Below are 24,333 nucleotides of genomic sequence, written 5' to 3'. Positions count from 1 at the left end.
TAAATCCTTAAGATGCAATGAGACATAAAAAGAATAAATTTTGACTATTTTCTAAGCTGATATTATTTTACAAATAAAAGGTCAAAAGGCAGATTTGTCCAGGGAAAAAAGGGAATATTTAACATTCAATCTTGAAAATCATGTATTCGCACAAAAATTGCTGTTTATGAAAATAATCTAATATTTAATACTAGTAAAGGATAGTTAAAAAGGTGAACTTTCTGTTCTATCTCACTGCTATTTTATTTAGCTATCAGGTGCCAGTTTTAATTTACGAGTCATTTTTGTACCAAGAATATAATGTGCAAAACTGTAGCTAAGCTACTAAAGAAAACAACAACAACTAAGTTTTGCATGTTTTAATGTATCAATGTTTTTAAATTTCAATAATGCTTCTTGGGAAAATGACCAAACTCCCTAGCTTATTGCTGCTGAGCTTCGTAAATGTCATAAATAAGATTATCTACAATTAGGTCAAATTCCTGCTGTCATCTAACCTTTTAATCTAAGAATAGATAGATGTTTCTGACAGAGAAATGTAAAATAAGCTTTAATTTTAAAAATTCAATATGGTTAATATTTTAATTAGTTATTTATATAACTCTGAAGATTATGATCACATTTGGTATCTTCAAACATTGTTCTTACTGGAAATCACAACACTTAAAATGTTAGACTCCGCCTAAATGAGGTAATGCTGTAGGAAGGAGTTAGGGGCAGATGGGGCTAGGCAGGGAAAGATAAGGAAAGGCTCAGAGTCAGGCTCCCAGGAATCTGTGGTCTCCCATAAACTCCAAGGACACAGAGAGGCCCTGGGGTCAGGCTCCCACCCTTCCCAAGAAAACAGACATAAGATAGTAAAAAACAGAAAAACAAAAAAACAAAAAACAAAACAAAACACCTGGTTCTCTAGCTCCAAAATGGCCTACTGAGTAATCACAGAAACTCACCAGGCCACGAAGAAATAAGTCATTAAGGTGTTATGAATAGTCCCCACTCAAACCAGGACTGCGTAAGGATCTCCAGGCCTGGGCTCCCTGGATAGGTTCTCAATAAAAGACAGACCATAAAAGCCCTCAGGGGCAACCCTTTTGGGACCCCTCTCACTTCTGAGAGCTTTCTCTGTATCTGCTTAATAAACTTCTAATGCTTTACTCACTCTCTGTTGTGGTGGATATTCATCCTTCAACTCCAGGAGACAAGAACCTAGCTCTCCCTATCAGTAAGGGGGGGCATTTCACAGATTTAGCTGCTTACTCAGTCTCCCTTCCATACCTGACAAGATCTCTAAATTGGATCCTCAGGACCCTGAACATCTGAATTAGATATTCCAAAAATCCTTGGTATTCAAAACAAAATTTTCCTCCTGTGAGAAAAATGTTACCATTAGCCTTTCTCTTCCCTCCCTATATGGGTTAGGAGTGGCTTCAGATTTAAGTAGATAAATACCTTTTATGTATTAAACAATTAACTAATAAATAAGTTAAATTAAGGAGCATTTCTCCCCCACAAATATGGAGTCTAGGCACATGCAATTACTTGTGCTAGTTCAGCTGTCCCAAAGATGCCATCAATTGGGGACGCCTGGGTGGCTTAGTGGTTGAGTGTCTGCCTTTGGCTCATGGTGGGATCCTGAGGTCCTGGGATCCAGTCCTGCAGTGGGCTCCTTATGGGGACCCTGCTTCTCCTTCTGCCTGTGTCTCTGCCTCTTTCTCTCATGAATAAATAAATAAAATCTTAAAAAAAAAAAAATGCCATCAATTCATTTCTTTTTTTTTTTTTTTTTTTTTTTTAATTTATGATAGTCACAGAGAGAGAGAGAGAGAGAGAGGCAGAGACACAGGCAGAGGGAGAAGCAGGCTCCATGCACCGGGAGCCCGACGTGGGATTCGATCCCGGGTCTCCAGGATCGCGCCCTGGGCCAAAGGCAGGCGCCAAACTGCTGTGCCACCCAGGGATCCCAATTCAAGTTATTTCTAATTATCAGTTTCAAAGTTCCTGGCCATATTCAAGGCAGGAATAAGGGAGAGGTTGAAGATCTGTCCTTAGGTTGAGTTGAAGGGTTTTGCTTTAATCTGTTTTGTTTCAGGAATGAAAGCCTCAGTTTTAACGCAGGAGATTTCTTGCATCTCATTGGCCAGAGAGGGCCATTTGTTTGCGCATATACTAATCACAACTAATAAAATTGGGTTTCTATGACAGGTTTGGTTAAAAAATAAGCTAGTCTTTTGAGATTTACCCTTACAAAAGCAGAGGGTTTTGATCCTCTATCTAAATACGTTATAATTACATCAGCAGGGAAAAGGTGAGGGGGCAAGGGAAGGGAGTGTGAAGAGAAGTGTAAGGCTGCAATAGGCAACTGCAATGCCAGCTTTGCCAAACACTGTGACTCAATGCTCTAAAATGCTGCTCATTTGTAGAGCATTTAGAAACTCCTATTAATATATAAAGTAACTCATATTAATCAAAATAATCAAACTCATATTAATATATAAAGTAATCTAACATGTGTCAAGCATTATATTTTAGTAAACCTTCGTTTTAGCACAATTAACAAGTTTTGGAAAATCTTTTTGGAGATGAGCTAAGTAACCAGATTTTTAATATTTATTTATTTATTTTTTATTGTGAGCTTTTTTTTTTAATTTTTATTTATTTATGATAGTCACACGCACAGAGAGAGAGAGAGAGAGAGAGAGGCAGAGACACAGGCAGAGGGAGAAGCAGGCTCCATGCACCGGGAGCCCGATGTGGGATTCGATCCCGGGTCTCCAGGATCGCGCCCTGGGCCAAAGGCAGGCGCTAAACCGCTGCACCACCCAGGGATCCCTGTACGTTAAAAGAAATAGTGACTTCAGGGCAGCCCTGGTGTCTCTGCCTCTCTCTCTCTCTCTGTCTCTCATGAATAAATAAAATCTTAAAAAAAAAAAAAAAAAGGAATAGTGACTTCAGACAGTCAAATGGCTTTGGGGTTATGACATCTCATAAGAAAGAATAAAAAAGTAGAGGAGAAATCCATCAATTTACTAGAATAGAATTAAATAATTAATTAAATGGGTTCTTTTGAAATATAATGAGATAGAATTTCACTTTGGGTTTCCTTGAAATCAGCCTGAGAGGGGTTGGCAGTAGGTAGTTTACTTTGGAGTTTATCTCAGAAAGCCCAAGTAAGAGTCAGAAAGAATAATATAGGGAAAATAAAAAGCCATTGTACGCATCCATTAAGGAGGCCAGTCCTGTAAGCAAAGGAGAGGGGAGGTTTGTTCCTATTGAGACTTCCTGAGGAGCAAATACACTGTTTGCCTGAAGGGTGGAGGATGGGATATTTAGCTACTGTCTCTGTCCCCTATTCTTGATGGTTCCCTCCAGGGCATTAGCTCAATCACTGGCTATCAGTCTTAAAGAAGACCCTGGCACCTTTGAGCAAAGATTTTGTTAGAAGGAGAGGAGCCTGTCTTGAACTGTCTATAGTAATTTCAGACAAAAAGAACAGTGGGCTAAGAAAAAGTGACGTGGGGCACCAGAGAGGTATGCTGCAAATGGTATAAGATTTTTATATTTTACAGAATTTGAGGATAATTTATATAATAGAGAGGAAAGGTATTTTTTAAGCAAAAGGGGAGAATTTTAAAAACTGACTATAACCTCATTTTCAGGGACAGGCACAATAAAAATTATTTTATTCAAATGTCTCAAAAATGAGATGGTAGGTATTCTTATTCCCATTTTAGAGAGAATGTAACCTATCCAATTTCCTACAGGTAATGACAGACTAATCTGGCATATGACCCCTATTTTCTTGTGATGTTTAATTGGTTCTCCTTAAAATATACCATGTCTTTTTTCAACCAAAAAGGGTCCTTACCTAGAGTAAATCCGTTATTAGGTTCCTCGTTTTATTCAGGCAAAACACAAATTTTTAATTGTGACATATAGGGCCCTCCTAATTCTTGTCTCTGCATACATCTTCCCCGTAGGCCTGTGATTGGCCCCCAAAGCTTGACCTGCACAAGCCTGCCTTATCCCTTTTTACATGATGTTCCCTCTAATTGGAACATCATGCCTCAGTAACTTTTCCTCATTTCAATCTCAGCATACATGTCACCTCTCTCTGGATATCTCTGACTACCCTTCCTGCCTAGATTAGATTAGGCACCCTAGTGAGTCTCCTGTCTTTATTCCCATAGTCCTCTGAAAGCAGGAACAGTGCCTTCCATTTTCACTCTGCATACACAGACACCACTTTCTCATGCTTCTGCTACCTCTATGAGAAGGATTTCTGAATTCCTTCCTTTATTATGCCTTTTTAAAACTTGATGTTTCCCACACATTTGTTCTGAACTCACTTCTGTTTTTATGTAAAAATATTCTCCCCAGGGGAAAATCTCATTCATTTCCCTGATTCCCAAATATCAACCTTATTTGAGCAATTCCCAAACTCATTTAAGCTCCTAGTGTCCAATGAATAATAAAAAAAACAAACTTCTTTCAGTGAATATCCTTGTTATTTCTACCTGTGGTCTAACATCTAACAGGCCCTTGGAAATCAAGCACATGCAAACAGAATTGGAAAGTTGTACAGATGTCTCTCACTATCTTATAATTCTGGTCATTTTGTACATATTTTGATGCAATCTCCATTAATCCCTATGCCCGTACCACACAATTTACTATGGTTGTTTTTAACTAATATTTTCCAGATTATTTGAACCCAAAATACCTTTTGGGATAATAGAATGTCCTAATGAATATTTTAGAAAGTTTAAAAATTAGATGATCTTTTTTTATAAAAAAGTGAGGAAAGGTAAAAAAAAAAAAGTTTCTTTTAGGTCAGTTTAATTCTATAGACAATTTTGTATCATTGTGGTAATGGATTCAGGCATTTATCACTAATGAGTGTTAGAACTAGTGGGATAAAGTTGAGGAGGAACACAATATTTATATAGTCTTAAAGCATTTCTGTAAATGACCTATTAATTCAAAAGAGAAAACAGCCTCACCTCTTTGTGAGGAAACGCGGCAGACAGGATTTTAACTAGGTTAACTTTAACTAAGGATCTTAACTAAGATCACTTAAGTAAGTGATCGATTTAGCATCACGAATAAAGGTATAAGCCAACAACCGACCTCCCGATAGGATACACTGAGAGGAACAAGTACCATTCCCTGTAATGTTCCTGTCAAAGATGCATAATCTGAATATAGTCATGAGGAAACTACAGCTGAATCTAAATTGAGGTAAATTCCACTAAATAACTGGCCTGTACTCCTCAAGTATATCAAAATCATGAACAACAAAGTTGTAAAACCATTCTTGAATGAGAGCTTAGAGACATGCCAAATACATTCAATGGAATATATAAAATACAATCTTGAAACCTAAAACCTAAATAAATAAAATTAAAGTTATAAGTGATCCCTAAAAACAAAAACAAAAACAAAACAACAACAACAAAAAAAAACTTTTCAAGTTTATAAACGTTTCCAAGATACATTTTGTCGTGTATATGTTTGTATTTTTTCCTCCAAACCTAAGCTTTGGTGATAGCTGTTACTGCTATAGTTAACTTCGGTGAATGTAGACTTGGATAGGGCATAATGGATGCTTCCGATGAAATGGTAATTTTCTATATTTTGATATGGATGATAGTTTTAGAAATACATAGTTGTAAATTTATATTGATTATTACATTTAAAATTTGTAAACTATATAATTCAATAATATCAATAATTGGATCATATGTGGGCTTATTTCTATTGATTTATTTTTTTCCTTTTGTTTTCAGTCATTTAGTCATGTGTGGAATGTCGATTAATTATATGAAATGCTGAGATTGTACATGAAAAATTGTAAAGGGAATATCAGTTTATTCTAGTAGACATAAAATACAAGCAAATGGTGATATAAATAAAGATTAAGATATCTGAAGATTTCGGATTTTTGTAAGAGGAAAGCTTTATCTGGATTTTTTAGCCCTTTCTGCAGATTTGCTGAATTTATGTTACTTACTATTATTACTTACTTTTTTTTTAAACATTTTTTTTTAATTTTTATTTATTTATGATAGTTACACACAGAGAGAGAGAGAGAGAGGCGCAGAGACGCAGGCAGAGGGAGAAGCAGGCTCCATGCACCAGGAGCCCGACGCGGGATTCAATCCCGGGTCTCCAGGATCACACCCTGGGCCAAAGGCAGGCGCCAAACCGCTGTGCCACCCAGGGATCCCTTATTACTTACTATTAGTCTATTATTATTACTGAGTTAAGGACAATGGGGCTTGGCAGGGCTATGTAGGGGGTTATGGAAGAGGGCCCACAAAAATCCCCAAAATGCTGAGGTGTAAGGAAACTAGAGATAAGGGAACAAGCCAGAGCACCCTGCCCTAGGTGTGGGCAGGAAGGGTGTCATTTTTATGACAGTCATCTGTGACCAACAAAGAATAACCAGAGCGCAAAGAAGAAGCAAGCCATCAAGCCATTAAAGATGTTATCACCAGTCCTTACTCTATGGTGATACCAGTAGATAATGTGAAAAGGATTTAGGATGCCTGGTTGACTTCCAGTGAAAGACCAACCCTACAAACCCTCAGCGGCAACACTGTTGAGACCTCTCTCACTTCCGAGAGCTTTCTCTGTACCCTCACTTAATAAACTTCTATCCCTTTACTCCTCTCCTTTGCGAGATTCATTCTTCAAATCTGTGAGACAAGAACCAAGCTCTCCCATATCATTACTATTATTGCTTTTGCCATTATTATTATTATTATTATTAATTATTATTATTATTATTTACTTGCTTTCTTTTCTTCCTGTCCCTGACATACACAGTTTAGGTATCAGCAAATGTCTTGAGAAAAAAGTGCAAGCAGAATTTTGGCTAATTTCTTTGGCTTTCCTTTGGGTCTGTGAAAGGAACACAAACAAACAAAACTGTCTACTTTCAGAATCCTGCATTTCTGACACCAGATGTGTGAGGATTTCCCAAATCAAGTAGTTCTTCTAGTTTCTGTAGATTCCATTTGGGTGTCCTCAATTCAATTCTGACATTATCTACCTGAGGTTAATGCAGACTGACCCCACAGGCTTCGGGCTCAGTACTAAAACAAAACAAAACAAAACAAAACAAAACAAAACAAAAACAAAATCCCAAATGCCAATCCCAAATCCCAGGTTGTTATATGTGCTTCCAACAAATTGGCTATAAATCTGAGATTTCTGTGATCCCCTCCTTGAGTTTGATAGTTTGCTAGAACAGCTAACAGATCTCAGGAAAAATCTTACCTGTTTGATTACTGGTTTATTATAGAAGGATACAATTCAGGAACAGCCAGATGGAAGAGATGCATATAAGTGGGAAGTGACACAGAACTCCTGCCCTCAGGGGATCCCTGGGTGGCGCAGCGGTTTGGCGCCTGCCTTTGGCCCAGGGCGCGATCCTGGAGACCCGGATCGAATCCCACATCAGGCTCCTGGTGCATGGAGCCTGCTTCTCCCTCTGCCTGTGTCTCTGCCTCTCTCTCTCTCTCTCTCTGTGACTATCATAAATAAATAAAAATTTAAAAAAAAATTAAAAAAAAGAAAATACTCTATGTGATACTATAATAATAAATACATGTTATTTAAAAAAAAAAAAAAAAAAAAAAAAAAAGAACTCCTGCCCTCCCAGCACTTCCATGTGTTCACCAACCTGGAAGTCCTCCAAATTTCATTGTTTAGGATTTTCTGGAGGCTTCATTACATAGGCAGGATTAATTAAATCATTGGCCATTGGTGATTAATTCAACCCTCAGTTCCTCTCTATACTCCTTCTAGAGCAGAGGTCAGGGATGGGGCTGAAAGTTCCAACCTTCTAAACATACTGGTTGGTTTCCCAGGCAACCTCATTCTGTGGTTATCTAAGAACTTTCCAAAAATCATCTCATTAACATAAACTCACTCGTGGTTGGAGGGGGCTTGTTATGAATAACAAAGGACACTCCTTTTGCCTTTGTTGCTCTGGAGCTATTTTAGGGAGCCAGGACAAAATTCCAAATACCATAACAAAATATTTTCCCATTGCTCTTATCACTTAGGAAATTACAAGGGTTTAAGCGGCTGCTGCCAGGAACAGAGATGAAGATCAAATATATATATCTTAGTACAATTCACAACAACACAGTTTGGAAACCTATCTTCTTGTATCCTGCTTTAGTAGCACCAAAATCTAGTCTTTTTCTACTCAGTCAAGAGAATCTTCCACAAACACTGCTTAAACAGCTTTTTATTTCTTCTCTGTGGCACTTGATTTGAAATGGCAAATGCTCTGAGGGATCAAAATATAGCAGATATAGGGCTCTCTATATATTTCACCTTCTGCATTTTAGCCCTTTAAGATCTCTAGGGCCTGACTGGTCTCCAAATGTCTTCAAACAGCTTTCCCCCAAATTTACGTCATTAAATGAGATTACAAAGGACTTCATACTTGGATTTAAATTTAAATACACTTTTAATAATTCATTTATGGCAAGGTTTGATTCTTTTCTGATAAAATGGCAAGCTTGGTGTTTAACCACACTGACAATTTACAGACCACTTGTCATATAATATTTAGATTTGAAACTAATCACACATTAAATGCAAATTTGGAATATACTTTTTATATCAACCATAGATAAAACTTCTTCATGACCTGATGCTTTGATTCCTATAACTTTCATAAATGAAATATTAACTATCTTTTTGAAAATATTGTGTTTGCTTTATTTATTTATTTATTTTTTTTAGATTTTATTTATTCATCAGAGACACAGAGATGAAGAGGGAGAATCAGGCTCCTCAAGAGGAGCCCCACGTGGGACTCAACCCCAGGACTCCAGGACCACACCTTGACTCAACCACTGAGCTACTCAGGCGTCTCAATTGTGTTTGTTTTAAAAACTTGAGGATAAGAGGTGATCTATATTCAATGTGGTTAATGATATGGTTGGTTTTCTATCAACCATTTTTGTTTGTTTTCTATTTGTCTTACCAGTTGTCTACTCCTCTAATCTAATTGAATAATATTGACAATTCTATTTCACTTCATTGGTTGGATTATTAGGTAAAATTTTTGGTGTTTTATTTTACTAGTTGCAATAAAATTCATAGTATATATTTTTAACTTCAACCAGTTGACTTTCAACTTTCTATCACATCAAAGTTAACACAAGGAACTTAAAACAGTATACTTGCTTTTTTCCCAGCATTGGAGTTATTGTTGTCATATATTTTACTTCTTCCTGTATTTTAGCTTCTGCAATATATTGCCATTATTCTTATTTAATCAGGATTTTTAAGAGATTGAAATATTTATTTGAAAAGTCTTTCGTATTTAACCCTGGGATGATCAGTATTGGCGGTCTTAGTTCCTTAGTTCCTTAGTTCCTAGAAAATAGCAAATTTTCCTTAGTTCCTTAGTTCCTTAGTTCCTAGAAAATAGCAAATTTTCTTCTGGTTACTATTCCAATTCTTTAGCATTTCTTATAATGTCATTAATTCTTTAGGCCTTATTTATAGACTGAAAACATCTTTATTTTGCTGTACTCTCTAAGCATATTTTTGAGGGTAAAGAGTTTTAGGTAGATAATTTTGTTTTGCTTTTATCACCTCAGTATTTACAGATGTTGTTCCATTATTTTCTTTGCTTTCATTTTTCTCTGATAAGCCATCACTCATATTTTGTTAATTTTCCTTTAGGGACTAAAACTATACATACACTAGTCAAAGGGTGCTCTTTTCTCCTTTTATTTTAATTCTTGTTACCTCTTGGTGTTACATTTGGATCATTATCATAGCTTTGCCTTCAAATTTATTTATCTTTTCTTTTGCAATACACAGTCTGTTCTTTTTCCCTCTCTGTGTAATTTTCATCTTTGACAATATATTTTTATCTGTGGAATTTCTATTTTTTAAATATTTCCATATCTTCAAAAATAATCTTTCCTCCAGCTTCATGAACATGTGAATTCAGTCTATATTTTAATGCCCTTAACCTTTATCTAATATTTCTATCATCTGTGTCATTTCTGATTTTTCCCCTAGCCATGGGTTGTATTTTCCAGCTTCTTTGTATGCCTCGCAAGTTTTTCTTGCATGTCCAACATAGTCAGTATTACTTCATGGGTACTCCTTATTTTTATATTTCTAAAAATATTTATGAACTTTTTTTCTGGGCTCTGAGTTATCTGAAAATCATTTGGTCCTTTTTGCTCTTGCATTTATGTTTTCCTTGTAAATACCAGGGTATCATTTAGTATAAGACTAATTTTACCAACTACCAGGGAAAAAAACTTCTGAATATACTACCAAGTGCTCAATGAATTATGAGGTTTTGCACTCTGGTTGGTGGCGACAGGAAGTATTCCTGACTTTCTATGGGCTCAGGCTACTGTTCTTTCTGATCCTTTGTGTTCTTTTTCTAGAATGTGGGTAGTTTTGCTACATGTAAGAACTGCTCAGTGCCCAGCTGAAGACCCTCAACAGATCTCCAGATTCTTCTTTCTGTGCAGTTCTTTCCTATCTGGTTTGCTGCTCTGTGGACTCGAGCTGCCTGGCATCCCTGGATTCTAAATCTGACTCCCGAACATGGGAAGATAATGGGGCTCACCTGACTTCTTCCTCCTCAAGCTGAGCTCTAGAAATTCTCTCCAGGCAATAAGCTTGGGAAATATTGATATTATCTTGTTTGTTTCTCTCTCCTCAGAGATTATTACCTTTCAGCACCTGATTATCAATATATTTAAAGCCTTTGTTTCTTATATTTTGTCCTTTTTAGTTGTTTCAGGCAGGAATGTAAAGCCTGTTCTTGTGATTACATTTAGTTCCAAGGAAGAAATGCCTAGCCTGTCATTTAAAATTTTCTTTAAGTGATGTCTGGGTGGCTCAGTGGTTGAGCATCTGCCTTTGGCTCAGGGCATGATCCCGGTCCCGGGATCAAGTCCCACATCGGGCTTCTTGCGAGGAGCCTTCCTCTCCCTCTATGTCTCTGCCTCTCTCTGTGTGTCTCTCATGAATAGATAAATAAAATCTTAAAAAAAATTAAAAAAATAAATAAAATTTTCTGTGTTCATTTCATTAAGATATTAGAGATGAAAGAATCTGAGATTCTAATTCATTCCCCCATTTACTTGAAATAATCTATTCACTGTCCTTGTCTTTTTGTCATGTTATAATTGGTATTTTTCCTAGAGTTTTTCAATATATATCCTTAGGAATGAAAACTGAGTCATCTGAATGACTCCTAGTTTTCATGAAAAACAACAACAACAACAACATATTTCTAGGAATGAGAATATGCATATAGTTACTCAATACTGTTAAAATTTTTTAACAAGTTAGAGATATTTTCAAATTTGAAATTCCTTCCTGGTGGTTGATCCAGGGGGAAGGGGGTGAGAAATATCCCCCCCCACACACACACACATACACACTTTGCACTTTTAGGTTATTCAAACTCTATTTATTATAGTACTCTTTTAGGTACCCACCCTACAGATCATGAAGATTTCTTCTTAGAGTTATCTAGATGGGTCAGCAGGAGGATCTTCATAAAATAATCTAGATAAAAATATTGTTTTGTTGTTGGTAAACTCTGTCTTGCCTCAGTTATGATGCTATCATTTTGATTTGTTAACAGATTTGGTGTTGGAACTATTACACGTGAATAATAGACATGTAGCATACTTCTTTATGAATAATTTTATAATCCTTTGGTAATATGTACTATCAGTCCTATACTGTCCTTAACATTGAGGCTAGGGAAATGCAGTACAAGGCAGTGAATAAAAATGGGATTGCATAAGTGAAGTTCTACTATAAACAAGGATTTTCATGATGCCAACATAGTTACTTTGTCCTTTGAATTTTAACCAATTAGAAAGGTAACTATTTACAGAAATTTGAAGTAAACATGCTTCAACTTCTAATTCCCTGAAAAGTTTTCAGAAAAGCTTGCTTAGAGTAATAGAGAGTGTGAATGCAAGTTTGGGCAAGTATGTACTTACTATTTATTTTTTAATATTTCTACCAAAACAATTTTGTAGGTTTCTAATGATATAACATTAGTTCTTGTCAGTTTGACATGTGCTTTTGGTGTAACTTTGATTTTGTTGTTGTTGTTCTTATTTTATTTCTAAGAATAACCCTAACATTCTGGTGGAAGCTTAGTAATATATTTTTCCTTTTCTAGTCAAGTGGAAAGGTTATTGGCAAGACTTTTATGGACACAGAAGTTACTTAGAAAATTGAAATAATGTTACAGAGGGTGAAGCGGGGTAATAGTGGACATTTTTCTAAGCTGTGTATAGTTGGGCTGTATAACATTTGAGGAAATTTGTCTACTCTTAAAGATTAAGAGCTAGAGATTACTGAACCAAGTATTAAGATAAAACAACAGAAATAATTTAGAATTAAATATCACCAGGCTTCTCAACTTCACAATCATACTCTAGAAGGTCTTGGAATTTAAGAAGCGTATTTCATATTATCCTATAGAGGAAAGAATAATAATAAAGCAAGAAAACTCTGCATTATAGCATTATAAGAGAACAATTGACTTTCTAAAGATTAATTACTAAATTCAGACAAAATAGGAACACATTCATCCCAAAGACCTGGAAGCATATGAAAGGATGAGGGATTGTATTCTGAAGAACAAAGAAATTGGGTTTTGCTCTTTGAGGGTACTCAATAAATAATATCCTTTTCTTTTCCCAAGTTTTGATCAAATGATACATTAGACCAAAGTAGGCTATCTGGAATTCAAAATATTCTGTTACTAATTAAGGGTAAGTTGACAACATAGGGCATTAGATTTACTTATCCCATTATAGGTGATAGTGGCCTGCGGTGGGCCTCCCCACGTTAGATGACTTCCTCAGTTTCCCTGTTTGGAAAAGCAGGGAACCACTTCTGTTCACTTTTTTCCCCCAAAAAAGGAAGAAGTAGAAGGATTAGATGAGTGACTTTGTCTCTGCAGGGTAGACTACCTAAACAAGGTTTGATTTGGAAGGAAAAACAGAGGCCAGGATGATACAGAATTACTTTTTAGATAATTCTATTTTTTAGCTTTGAAAAAACAAGAACTATATATTGGGACTCCTCCTGATGAATTTCAGCTCCAAATAGCAAACCTCCTGATAGTTTTCTCAAAATAGCGTGTGGGAATATGAATAATGAATGTAAAGTAATGCAAAAGAGTTTGGCAAAGCTATTATGAAACATACATTCAAATGATATTTCTCCTTTAAATTACAAACCTTCAGAGTTTACATGTTTTATCAAACCATAACAGTATTGCTCAAAAACGGTTTTGAAATCTTTCTCTGGAAATTAATTTTGAGATTGTATGATGATCTTTTTCAGGAGATTACATTTTTGAAAAATTTCAAAATAGTTGGGGGGCAAGTTTTTTGTTCCTGCTTCCTCAATGAGCTCATGCCCCCATTCTCATTGTCTTCCAAACTCACACTACTTCCCTACCGCACCAAACAGGCATCTAAGACTTTAAAAAAAAAAAAAAGGTAAAAATTTCTATATGGACAGTTTTGTAGAAAATCCTTACAAAGTCATACTAAAACAGTACTCTCTAAATGATTCTGTTATCCCAGAGGGTTAGAATATTCTGCTGGGTCTGATGGCCAGAATATATTAAGTTATCCCCTGACTAGGATAAATCCCACAACTCTCTAGACTGCTTTTGCTTAATTGGCCTCGATACTTCATTCAGGTTGAACAGAAATCCTAAACATTTTTTTTCTAGATTGTTTCTTCCTTTCATACATTCTTGTCCATCATCAGGTGCTTTACTAAAATGAAAGCTTCTATTTAAGCTAAGCTGATATAATGTAAATTTTATCTAATGTTCCAGTACACTGATAAATGGGATTGTGGTTGTTACTCATCAAACTGGACAAAAGTAACATAAAAATCACATCTGCATTTTGATACAAATAATTAGTAAATAGTAATTAGTCAAATATATTTATCAAGAATCTCCTCTCTGAACTGCAAGAAGCACAGTTTTGCAAATGCTCCAAGTGTCAAATAAACCATAGCAACATCTAGCTCAACTTCCACCATGGAAATGAAGTCTGCATATGGGAAGTAAAGTTATTTTAGAAAAATATTGCATATAAAAATCAGAATCCTAGAATTAGATTCTTCTGGTTTTCTCTATAAGTTAAGAAGAGCTATTGGCAGCTAGCTTTTGAGTGTAAAAGCTGAGGAAATATCTGCTTTAAATATAGCTGACCTGCATTTTATACGAGGCAGAGATACTAAAAAAAAAAAAAATAGGAAAGTTTGGCTCTTTTCTGGACAAAGTCAAATTCTTCCAGTTTGTGCTAAGCAAGTGAAAGATAAGTTGAAAATTGATAAAATGGTTGTATCAAAGAGAAGTCAGTGAATTAGAATGACTATTTTCCCAGATTTTGTTTCTATCAGCCTTAAACATTTATTCCTTAGAATGAGATAAAACCTGCTTTTCTCTTTCTTTCCAGTAACTTCTTTCTATTAACCTCATTTCAGTTTGCTGCTACACAGAAGACTTTGCTCTTTGCTGCTTGACTGGCTTCTGTATAAGACAACAGTTATTCTCTTCCCCAAATTAAATGTTCTCAGGTCTTTCTGCATAGACTAAAATATATAAATATAATTAAATATTATGTGCACAACACATGCAAACTACTATTTGTCAAAGGGGACACATTAGAACTTGAGGAGGGACAATTCATTGTGTGGAATTCCCCTCATGTAATGCGAGTTGCTTAGCATTCCTGGCCCTTTTCTTAAATTCTAAGTGGCATTTATAACTCATTGAGACAACTACAAAATAGCCCTCATGCATTTCTAAATATCCTCTGGGTTTGGTATAGTCTTGATTGTAACCACATACATCCTTACCCTATTAACACTCTTCTGTACAAATTCCAGTGTTTCACAAAACTAGATGTCTTCCTAGAACTGAATGGAGTCCAACTTTACAGAACATAGTGGAATTATCCTTCTGTTTTCCTTCTGGTCACCATATGTTATTATTCAGTCGCATTTTTGACACACTATTTTAAAACATTTGGTCTTGAAGTCAATTGAAATCCCAAAGTCATATTCACATGTGTTACTGTGAGGCCTCATCAGTCCAACCACCTACTGGTTGTACCAAAGAGTAAACATTTTTATATTTATCTTATCAATTAATTGTTTTTCTGGATAAGTTGCCCAATTGTTGGAAGTTTTGAGGTCATTGTTAAGTGTTTATAAGAGGGGCGCCTGGGTGGCTCAATCAATAAAGTGTCTGCCTTTGGCTCTGGTCATGATCTCAGGGTCCTGGGATTAAGCCCTGAGTTGGGATCCCTGCTCTCTCCTCCTCTGCTCCTCTGCTCCTGGGGGAGTCTCTTTCTCCCTCTTCCATCCCCCCTGCTCTGCTCTCTCTCTCCCTAAGAGATAAATAAAAAAATCTTTTTAAAAAAGTGTTAAAACACATCTAGCTCTATTACAATTAAGAAACTTAATATTTGATGTTTTCCATCTAGAACACTTTAAGGAACCTCTACCCACCAATATTTATATGGGGATTTTCTGATGACCCCAGCCTTCTCAATCCATGATACTCTGTTTTCTTCTTAGCACTTATCAAAACCTATACTTATTTTGTTTGTTTGCTTGTTGTTTTCTGTTCCTCACACTAAAATGTTAGCTTTCCTGAAGGAAGGTATCACGTCTTAACCACCATTCAACCTTTAGCACCCAGCACATGATTAGCTCACACATGAGACCTAGAGAGGTACTGTCAATTTTTCATCTAATGTTTCTGATTTTTCTTGCAGGTTTAAAAATCTACAAATATAAAAAATTGCCCAAACAACTTATAGAACCTGATGGCAGATCACTGTGGCTTTTTGAGTCCTTCTTCAAGCAAAAATAATTTTTTAGCATAATTTAGGTATGGTCATTCATTGTTTGGAATATAACTCTTTATGTTTTTAGGGCTATTATTCCTGACTGTCCACTTTTCAGGTAAATGACTGAAAAATATTTGTGAATAAGTCACTTGCTTTTACCAAAATAATAATAATAATGTGCATTGAAGTGCCATGTGTCCCTTCTGAGTAGAAATTTAGAGTGTCAAAATTTGCTGGTCTCTTCCTTCTAAATGATACTCTAAAAGGCAAATATCTAGATGAAACATCAGTCAGTCTGAGCCTCTGAGTGACTACCCTAAACAGAAAACATTGAGGAACCCAAGATAGACATGTAGTTTAAATGAGAAATGTATTATCAGGGAATAATTCCCCATGGCCTTGAGATTATTTTTGTCCTAGACTATCCTTCTGTATAGCAACACTCCTGGATAATACAGAGAGCCTCTCCCTTTAGGGCAGAAGGGAGATTTGTTTCCTGACCAGGAAAATAAAGATAGTACCTCCTTCTGAGGCAAAGATTGGACAGGTATGTTTTAAGTCACCTTTATAGCATTGGGTTTTTTTAGGCTCCATTTTCCTCAGTTGCGGCATAGACTCATTGTGTATGCTGCATACACCCGAGACACTTGCCATCACTTCTTGGGACCTGCAGAGAAAGGGGAACTGATACAACCAAGTAACTCATGCTGCCTGCTGTGCTCTGGGCAGTAAAATCTCTTGTCTCCAACCCAGGAATCTTGCGTCCAGTGCCAGCATCTGTGAAACTGTTGTGGACTACCTGTTAGCTCATATGAAGGATAAAATCTCAGGTCATTTATGGTTCTTTACATTGTTTTTGTGTTCTTTTAAAATACTGTGATTCAGGAGGGAAAACCTAAAGTATTCTAATATGCTCATCATCCATCTACGTTTCCCTTAGGCTTTATTTTTGTTATGTTTATACCATTAAATTGGGCTTTATTAGTCTATCGGAGATGAAAGACAGGTAAGACGGTGGGAAAAAACTCAGAGTAAAAAAGCATGCAATTGGTCTCACCCCCCCGCCAAAAAAAAAAAAAAAAAAAGGGAAGTCAAGGAGGATGTATCAGACTATTAGAACTTGGAAACTGGGGATAGCCAATGGGCTATGCTATTCATCAGAGATTGTGAAGTTCATCATATATTAGTATCAGGTTAAGTTTTGTGATTGAAAGGTTAAAGGATATTCATTCATACCTTCTTGAGCAATCCAGAAAATTCGAAAATGTTTGTGCTGGTAGGGATATTAAAGATACAATAAGATTTTGAAAATGAAAACAAACAAACAAAAAAAACAGAGGCTCAAAAATTAGATGACTTTTGGAAGTCATTCAGGTTGTTGGTAAATAATCCAGAAGTGCTAGCCAGGTCACCCAAATACTGTCATAATCCACTTCCTACAACACACTGCTATCTTCATTTCCTCCCATAGTTCCCTCATTTGCTCATTTAATGAGTATTTTATTACTGAGTACCATCCATGTGCCAAGATTTATGTTAGATATGGTAACAGACACAATTCCATCATTATGAAATTTTAATCAGTTGTCCATAAGCTGGAGACATATTCTATAGATGAGGTCCAGGAAACTTTACAATAATACCATGTAAATCACTAGAATAGAAACTATGTCTTAAGGGACTATTCGACTTGAAGTTGATTGAATAATTTTACAGTCCTCTATGTAAACTCACATACCCTGGTTAAATAGGAGAACATAATGTTGTTTAGACCTCCTTTGGTTTCAGAGAAAGTAACTTATTTTATATAGTGCTTGATATTAAAAGGTAAAAATTTTGCCTGCCCTGTATCAATTTACTTACATAGTAATTCTAATAGGTGAGGCATGACAGAAGAGAAAATATGAATATTAACTTCAGAAGGTCTGTGAGTGAATAAAGTACAGATACCTGTACTGTACACTTGAGCATTTACCTAATTTCTTGAAATTCGTTTACTTCATTAGGAAATGGAGATACTTGATTGGCTTGGGAGGATTAAATCAGATAACATACAACCTCTAGTACATTCTAAATTTGAATACATATTAATTGTCTTTATTTTTATGTAGCTACTTTTGAATGAGGAAAAGCAAATTCCCTTTATATAGTCAACGTGTATTCAACACACGTTGGGCTACCTTGCAGTTGTACAGCCCATTGCGGTTTACAACATTTTCATATGATTTATTTTACTTGATCCTCACAACAGAAATGTTAAAGCTCAAATAATAAATTAATCATTATGAAGATACAAAATATGTATCACACAGTGTGTGGAATTACAAATTTGCTATAGAGTATAACATAAATCTAAACAGGACGTAAATGTGACACAAAATAGAACAGAGAAGTTGTATAAACAAAGAAACCCAGAAGTCTAGAAGAGGGTGATACCACACCTAATTTGGCCACAAAGATTCTTAAAAGGGAGAGTAGATAACACAATCATTTTCCATTCCAGGGAGCTTTAGGTGATGTGTGATACATGTTTGTCTGTTTACAATGCCTATGTCCCACGGAGACACAAAGAAGTTCAGAGAGTAGCAGATATTAACACAACTATTTCGTAACACAATGTAAACCTCAAATTTCATTTTTTAAATTTTATTATTGTTTGTTAAACCTCAAATTTTAAACTCCAACTCATAGTCTGTGTTATTGTACTGAATAAAACCATGAATGTAAGCCATGTAGGGCTCTCTGAGGCCAAACAGGTGCAGGCACATGGGTTTGAAAGTCTTTCAAAGACAAAGATGTATGGCTTATGCTGCCTACAATGGCAAATAAAGGAGATTCAGTATCATCCACTGATACAGTGCTCATCCTGCAAAGTGCGATATGGTACAGAAAGGAATTTTGAAGAAGTGAGGAAATAAAGGACTTTTTTGGGGGAAACCTTAAAGTTAATATAAAACTTACTAAAAAGGACCTGAAAATGCATGTCCATATATTTGCATTTGTGTTAATATTGGAAACAGGTAAATATGTACACCTTAGCTATTAGTTCTGCATAAACATGGTGATGTTGGAACATTACTGGATATCCTGAAGTCATTTGCACTCTATAATTAACTTGGGAAGACTGCCTAAAAGAGATGAAGTGCAGGCATAGGTATTTAGGTCATCTTCAGAAGCTCCAGCATGAATTTGGCTACAGTGATTTGAGTGATTTCTTAAAAATGTCCTCTCTAATTCTCAAGCTAGTCAGAGAGATCATATTGTGTTTTTTGTACTGTCCCCGTGTTTCCTAATAGGAGTAGGAAAAAGAGAGGGTAGCCCATTTTTTCATTAGAGTTCAGATGAAGAAATCATGATGGAAGGCGATATTCCTTGGAATAAAAATAGGCAAAACAGTTGACAAGAAAGAGCAAACCTGTAAATCCACCCAGCTATAGAATCCTTCAGGGATGAAGGACCAAAAGGATAAATGTGATTCTGATGGCAGATCTACCACTAATGTGCATACTAATCTCTTGATTCCTGGAGACCACTTCTACTGCAGGTATTATCATTGCAAAAGGACTTTAATTCAGACATGTCTAATTACACCGCAGGTTAATTCTATTAACTAGAAAATCTCCAAAGGACTTTAACATTTTTGACTATTAAGTAAGTTGAAGTGGTCTAACCAAATTTCTAGTGATTGTCTTTCATTGCAAAGTAGAAACTATTTGATAAATCTGCTCTTTTCTCTGGAACATTGGAACAAAGGCTTGATTTTAAGGGCAATAATAATTTATTGTGATTACCCTTCATGTGTGGTAAGATGGCAGTGTTAGGTATAGTCTGTATTTTTCCCGGTGATTTCTTCCTTTGCTATTGTCATCCTTGTGTATAGGCGCAAAGAGCCTGATGAGTAGTAAAACAAATAATGATAAAATAAAAGGGCTTCCTTATCATAAATGCAGGAAAGTCTCATTTGCAGTGTTGATGGAGTCAGGAGAGTTTTATTTAGGTCATCCTGTTAGAATAGACAAATAACAGTTTTTCTGTACAGGGTCTGTGGAGTCTGAATGTGGTTACTTTTCTTTTTTAAAGTTTAGGCATTGGTCTAGACACATTGGAACAATTAGAAAGTTTAAGATTCATTACAGTTGTTTGTTCCAGCTCTGCCTAAGCATTCAACGAACATTTATTTGTATGTAGAAGAATGTTATATCCTGTTCCCATCTCTCCTCTCACCACTGGAAATTTCCCATTCACTGTTTAATTCAGTGTTTCTCATTCAGTGTTAAATAAGAGTTCAACACAGCACAAAACACCGGGGAGAAAAATACCAATAAAACATAGTGCCTTATCTCAAGGAGTTTACAACTTTTTAAATGAGATAGACTTAAACACAGATAATTGTAATGTGGGAGCCCAGAAGATATGCAACTGGCTACACTGAGGTTGTCTTGCAGTTGGAAACAAAATATTTGGGAAAAATTCAGGAAAACAAACCAGTTCAAGAGTTCGAAATACTCATTTTATAGACTTATATGACTACTATCTGAGACGCAGATTGGGCAAATATTGAGAGATTTCACGTAAAAATCATGGCTTTAGGGATCCCTGGGTGGTGCAGCGGTATAGCGCCTGCCTTTGGCCCAGGGCGCGATCCTGGAGACCAGGGATCGAATCCCACATCGGGCTCCCGGTGCATGGAGCCTGCTTCTCCCTCTGCCTGTGTCTCTGCCTCTCTCTCTCTCTCTCTCTCTCTCTCTCTCTCTCTGTGACTATCATAAATCAATAAAATTTAAAAAAAAAATCATGGCTTTAATATACAAGGTGAGGACTGTAGAAATAATTACCAGTTGCAAGTTGGAAATGGACAAGTAGACTTTTTAGGACTGAAGAGTTTAATGGTGAGTCTAAAAGGAGGAAAATAGGATATGGTTTATGATATAGCCTGGTAATTGCACAAAGGAATCTATAAAAGTGAATAATAGTAGCTGCATTAAAGAGAAGTAAGACAAAGGAAAGGAAGAAAGGAGAAAGGTAAGAAAAATAATTTCTCTTGAGGAGACATGGAGTTATTAGAGTCCATTTAAATAATTTTATTCAGAAGCATGGCCTATCCAATACCTAATCTTCACTTCTTGGTACATTTATCGTACAAAACGACAGTATGCAGAAAGTCTATCACATAGTAAATGTGCAAATTCAATACTATCTCATTCCTCCTTGTCTCTCCCTCCTCATTATATGAATGTGAGGGTCGTAGTTCCCAGCTCTGACCTCTACTCAGAAACGGATAGAGAAATTGTAAAAACAACAACAACTAACAAACAGATGGATAGAAGCATACAAGTGGAGTGCCTCAAGTTGTGGAGGTGTGGAAAGAAATAGGAAAGATTTCTCTGAGGACCACCAGTTCTACCACAAGGGTTAAGCTATGGTCAATACATAGGGAAGAATGAGTGAGAGATGAAAATCAAAGTATTATGTGAGGCCTAGAGGCGGAAAGGCATTAAAAAGGAAAGAAAAGAAAAAACTAAATGTGTAAAGAAGTATAAACACATAGGAACCTTGCACTGGAAATTATTAGTGTCCTTGCTTTAGGATTAACATGCATGTGATAATTTGTTTACACAGCCAACAATCATCATATGTAAATCTCTATGTATCGGGTGATGCTTTACATGTACTATCTTCAGGAACCCACGTGACAACTCATTAGTACTGTATCCATGCATTTCTAGATCTTTTTCCCCACTATCTTCAGATTATGTGGGTCTCCTCCCTACCTTATGTTACAGTGAGAGTCACAACAATTGTCATTTAGATAGAACAGTTCCTACATTCAATGCAAATGTACTCGCTCCAAAGAAATATATACATCAAGAAGATTAAATTTTTAACTTTTAGTAGTCTCTCTAGATTACCAGGGTCTCTAAGATCCTTTTGCCTTAATTACAACTCTTCCACAGCCATTGAGAATTCAGTATCTTCTCTCTGATAAGCAGTCAAGAAAGAGCATTAAGAGGCTAGTATTCCCAATTCCAGTTTCTAGCTCTGGAGAGATTGAAGCCTAACACTCAAAATGGGCCCAGCCACGACTAATTGACCAGAAAAATGTATGATGTGATGCCATTGTTCATCTAACTTTCACTAAGCAATCGGACTGGTGAAACCAGTTTTTAGCTCAGCCACAGCAGCTAGTAAATTGGAATTGGCTGCTGTTACTGCAAGTTTAATTGGCATCATACAAGGGGATGTGGGGCAAAAATGAGGAATTAAGATTATGTGTTAATTCAAAAAATAAATGAGATTTAGGAAATCTTATTTTTTCCCCTGAACTAAGTAAGATAACTTTACCGTTAAGTTAATTTCCCTGACATAAAGCAAATTATTAAGATTAGAGTTAATGCTAACAATTCTGAACACTTACAATGGCAAATGCCAAGCTTTTATGATATGCTTGTGGGTATGTGTGTTCAGGGAGATATGTGAGTATATACTAATTTTGAGGCATCTTGTGGACTGCTACAGTGGTAAGTAGTAAAGGGACAGAAAAAGGGGAAAATAAACTCCCGTTCTCTTCTGTGTCCTTGGTCTTTTACTACCAGTTACTTCTCTGGATCTGTTGCCATTCACTTCCCCCAATTCATTTTATGCAGATAATGTAGCTTCAGATTGAATAATGTAACTGAATTGTCCAAAATCAATCTTCCTTCCTCCCTTCCTTCCTTCGTTCCTTCCTTCGTTCCTTCGTTCCTTCCTTCCCTCCCTCCTTTCTTTCTTTCTTTTTCTTTCTTCTTTCTTTCTTTCTTTCTTTCTTTCTTTCTTTCTTTCTTTCTTTCTTTTCTTTCTTTCTCTTTCTTTCTTTCTTTCTTTCTTTTTCTTTTCTTTTCTTTTCTTTTCTTTTCTTTTCTTTTCTTTTCTTTCTTTCCCTCCCTCCCTCCCTCCCTCCCTCCCTTCCTTCCTTCCTTCCTTCCTTCCTTCCTTCCTTCCTCCCTCCCTCCCTCCCTTCTTTCCTTCCTTCCTTCCTTCCTTCCTTCCTTCCTTCCTTCCTTCCTTCCTTCCTTCCTTCCTTCCCATCTATCTCCAAATTTCCCCCAGGTGTCTTTTCTGTGAGTCTATGATCTATACGGTCAAAGGTATCTGGAGGGAGAAGTAGAGTTAGGGGGAATAGTTTTCTTTCCTAATTTCTATTTGTTTTTAATATTCATTATAGAAAAATAAATCCTCAAAGGGATTTGCACTGTATAAGAAACAGGAAGATACAACAAGGAATTTTGATAAGCAGAAAACTGTTTTGAAACATTCAACTAATAGAAGCAGAAAGGGAAGAGTGCAGGCCAAACCCTGAACAAATGTCAAATCCAGAGTGTGAATGGAATGCAGAAGATTCACAAAGGGAATCATGAACCCTAAAACAAGTATTCCTGATCTGTGGAAATCCCCATCCCTGATTCTCAACTTGTGTTTTCTAGTTTTGTTTTGTAAGTCTTCATCTTGCTACTTGAGCTCCACCAACCCTTACCTTTCTAAGTTCCCTGTTTATTACAGCTCATGCCCAATGATGCAGGAACAATCAACAGTGACTCATAACCAATGGGCTCATAACCATTTGCTCAGTGCCAGGCTAGTGAAGGAGAAAGGAAGAAGCTCTGTTCCCAAATAACTGCATCTAGATTCATAACTGATCCCACTTTTCATAAACTAATGCTTATTAATGGCATTAAAATCTATAGAAACACAATGCTTCCTGGCCTGGGTGTCTGCTTAGAGGATTCAAAAGAATTTTGTAAAGAATCTATATTTGGAGTTTTAATTAAAAGTCTCATTTTTTTTCTCCCTTTCTAAGCTTTCTAAGCTTATAAAAAGCTTGACTGTTGCTTCAATTTTCATCTGTATTCCAGAGGCCACCTTCTTATTGCTAGCATGCCCATTGTGTCTAAATTTAGTTCAGACCACTTGTCTAAACTCCCAAACTTTATATCCAAATGCTTACTCAATATTGCACTTAAGTAAGACGGGAAGGCAGACACACAAATTAATAACTTGACCAAGATCCCATGGCTAGTAAGTGTGAGAGCTGAGGTTTAACCCTGGGAAGTCTGGCTCTAGGCTCCATGATCTGTTTAGCACACACTGACTTTTTCTAAAACAGAAGTGATTAACGCTAGTTAGCTGTTCACAGTGGACCAGGCTTTGAATTAAGTACCTGAAAGGTATGTTTGTCAAACTTAACAACAACCTAAAAGAGAGATAATATAATTATTCTTGTTTTACAGATGAGGATTGACACTGAGGTAAACTGTGGTTAGCTAACTTTCATAACTAGTCCTTAACTAATCAGTTGTGACATCACAATTCATTATCTGCTATTCTCATCCCGGGTCCCACATTTTTAACATTCAACATTCTTGGCACTTTACAATCCTTA

At 36.2% G+C, this 24,333-nt stretch overlaps 2 long non-coding RNA genes across 3 annotated transcripts in view; one reads left to right on the top strand and one right to left on the bottom strand.

Moving 5' to 3' along the window:
- The window catches only part of LOC144305027 (uncharacterized), a 112,739-nt gene extending 105,360 nt beyond the window's left edge, over positions 1–7,379 (bottom strand). For both annotated transcript variants that reach the window (XR_013372052.1, XR_013372053.1), the window contains exon 1: positions 7,282–7,379. This is a non-coding gene — a long non-coding RNA (uncharacterized LOC144305027). The remainder of the gene's footprint in view (positions 1–7,281) is intronic.
- Positions 7,380–7,922: 543 nt separating this feature from the next.
- Positions 7,923–23,639, top strand: LOC144305167 (uncharacterized). Its single transcript, XR_013372204.1, has 3 exons — positions 7,923–8,930; positions 15,843–15,958; positions 23,119–23,639. It is a non-coding gene; the product is annotated as an uncharacterized LOC144305167 (long non-coding RNA).
- The last annotated feature ends 694 nt before the right edge of the window (positions 23,640–24,333 follow it).

Source organism: Canis aureus, chromosome 35, assembly GCF_053574225.1.
Source record: "Canis aureus isolate CA01 chromosome 35, VMU_Caureus_v.1.0, whole genome shotgun sequence".
NCBI classification, from domain to species: Eukaryota; Metazoa; Chordata; class Mammalia; order Carnivora; family Canidae; genus Canis; species Canis aureus.
The sequence above is the reverse complement of the archived record's forward strand: the minus strand, read 5'-3'. Positions and strand labels throughout refer to the sequence as shown.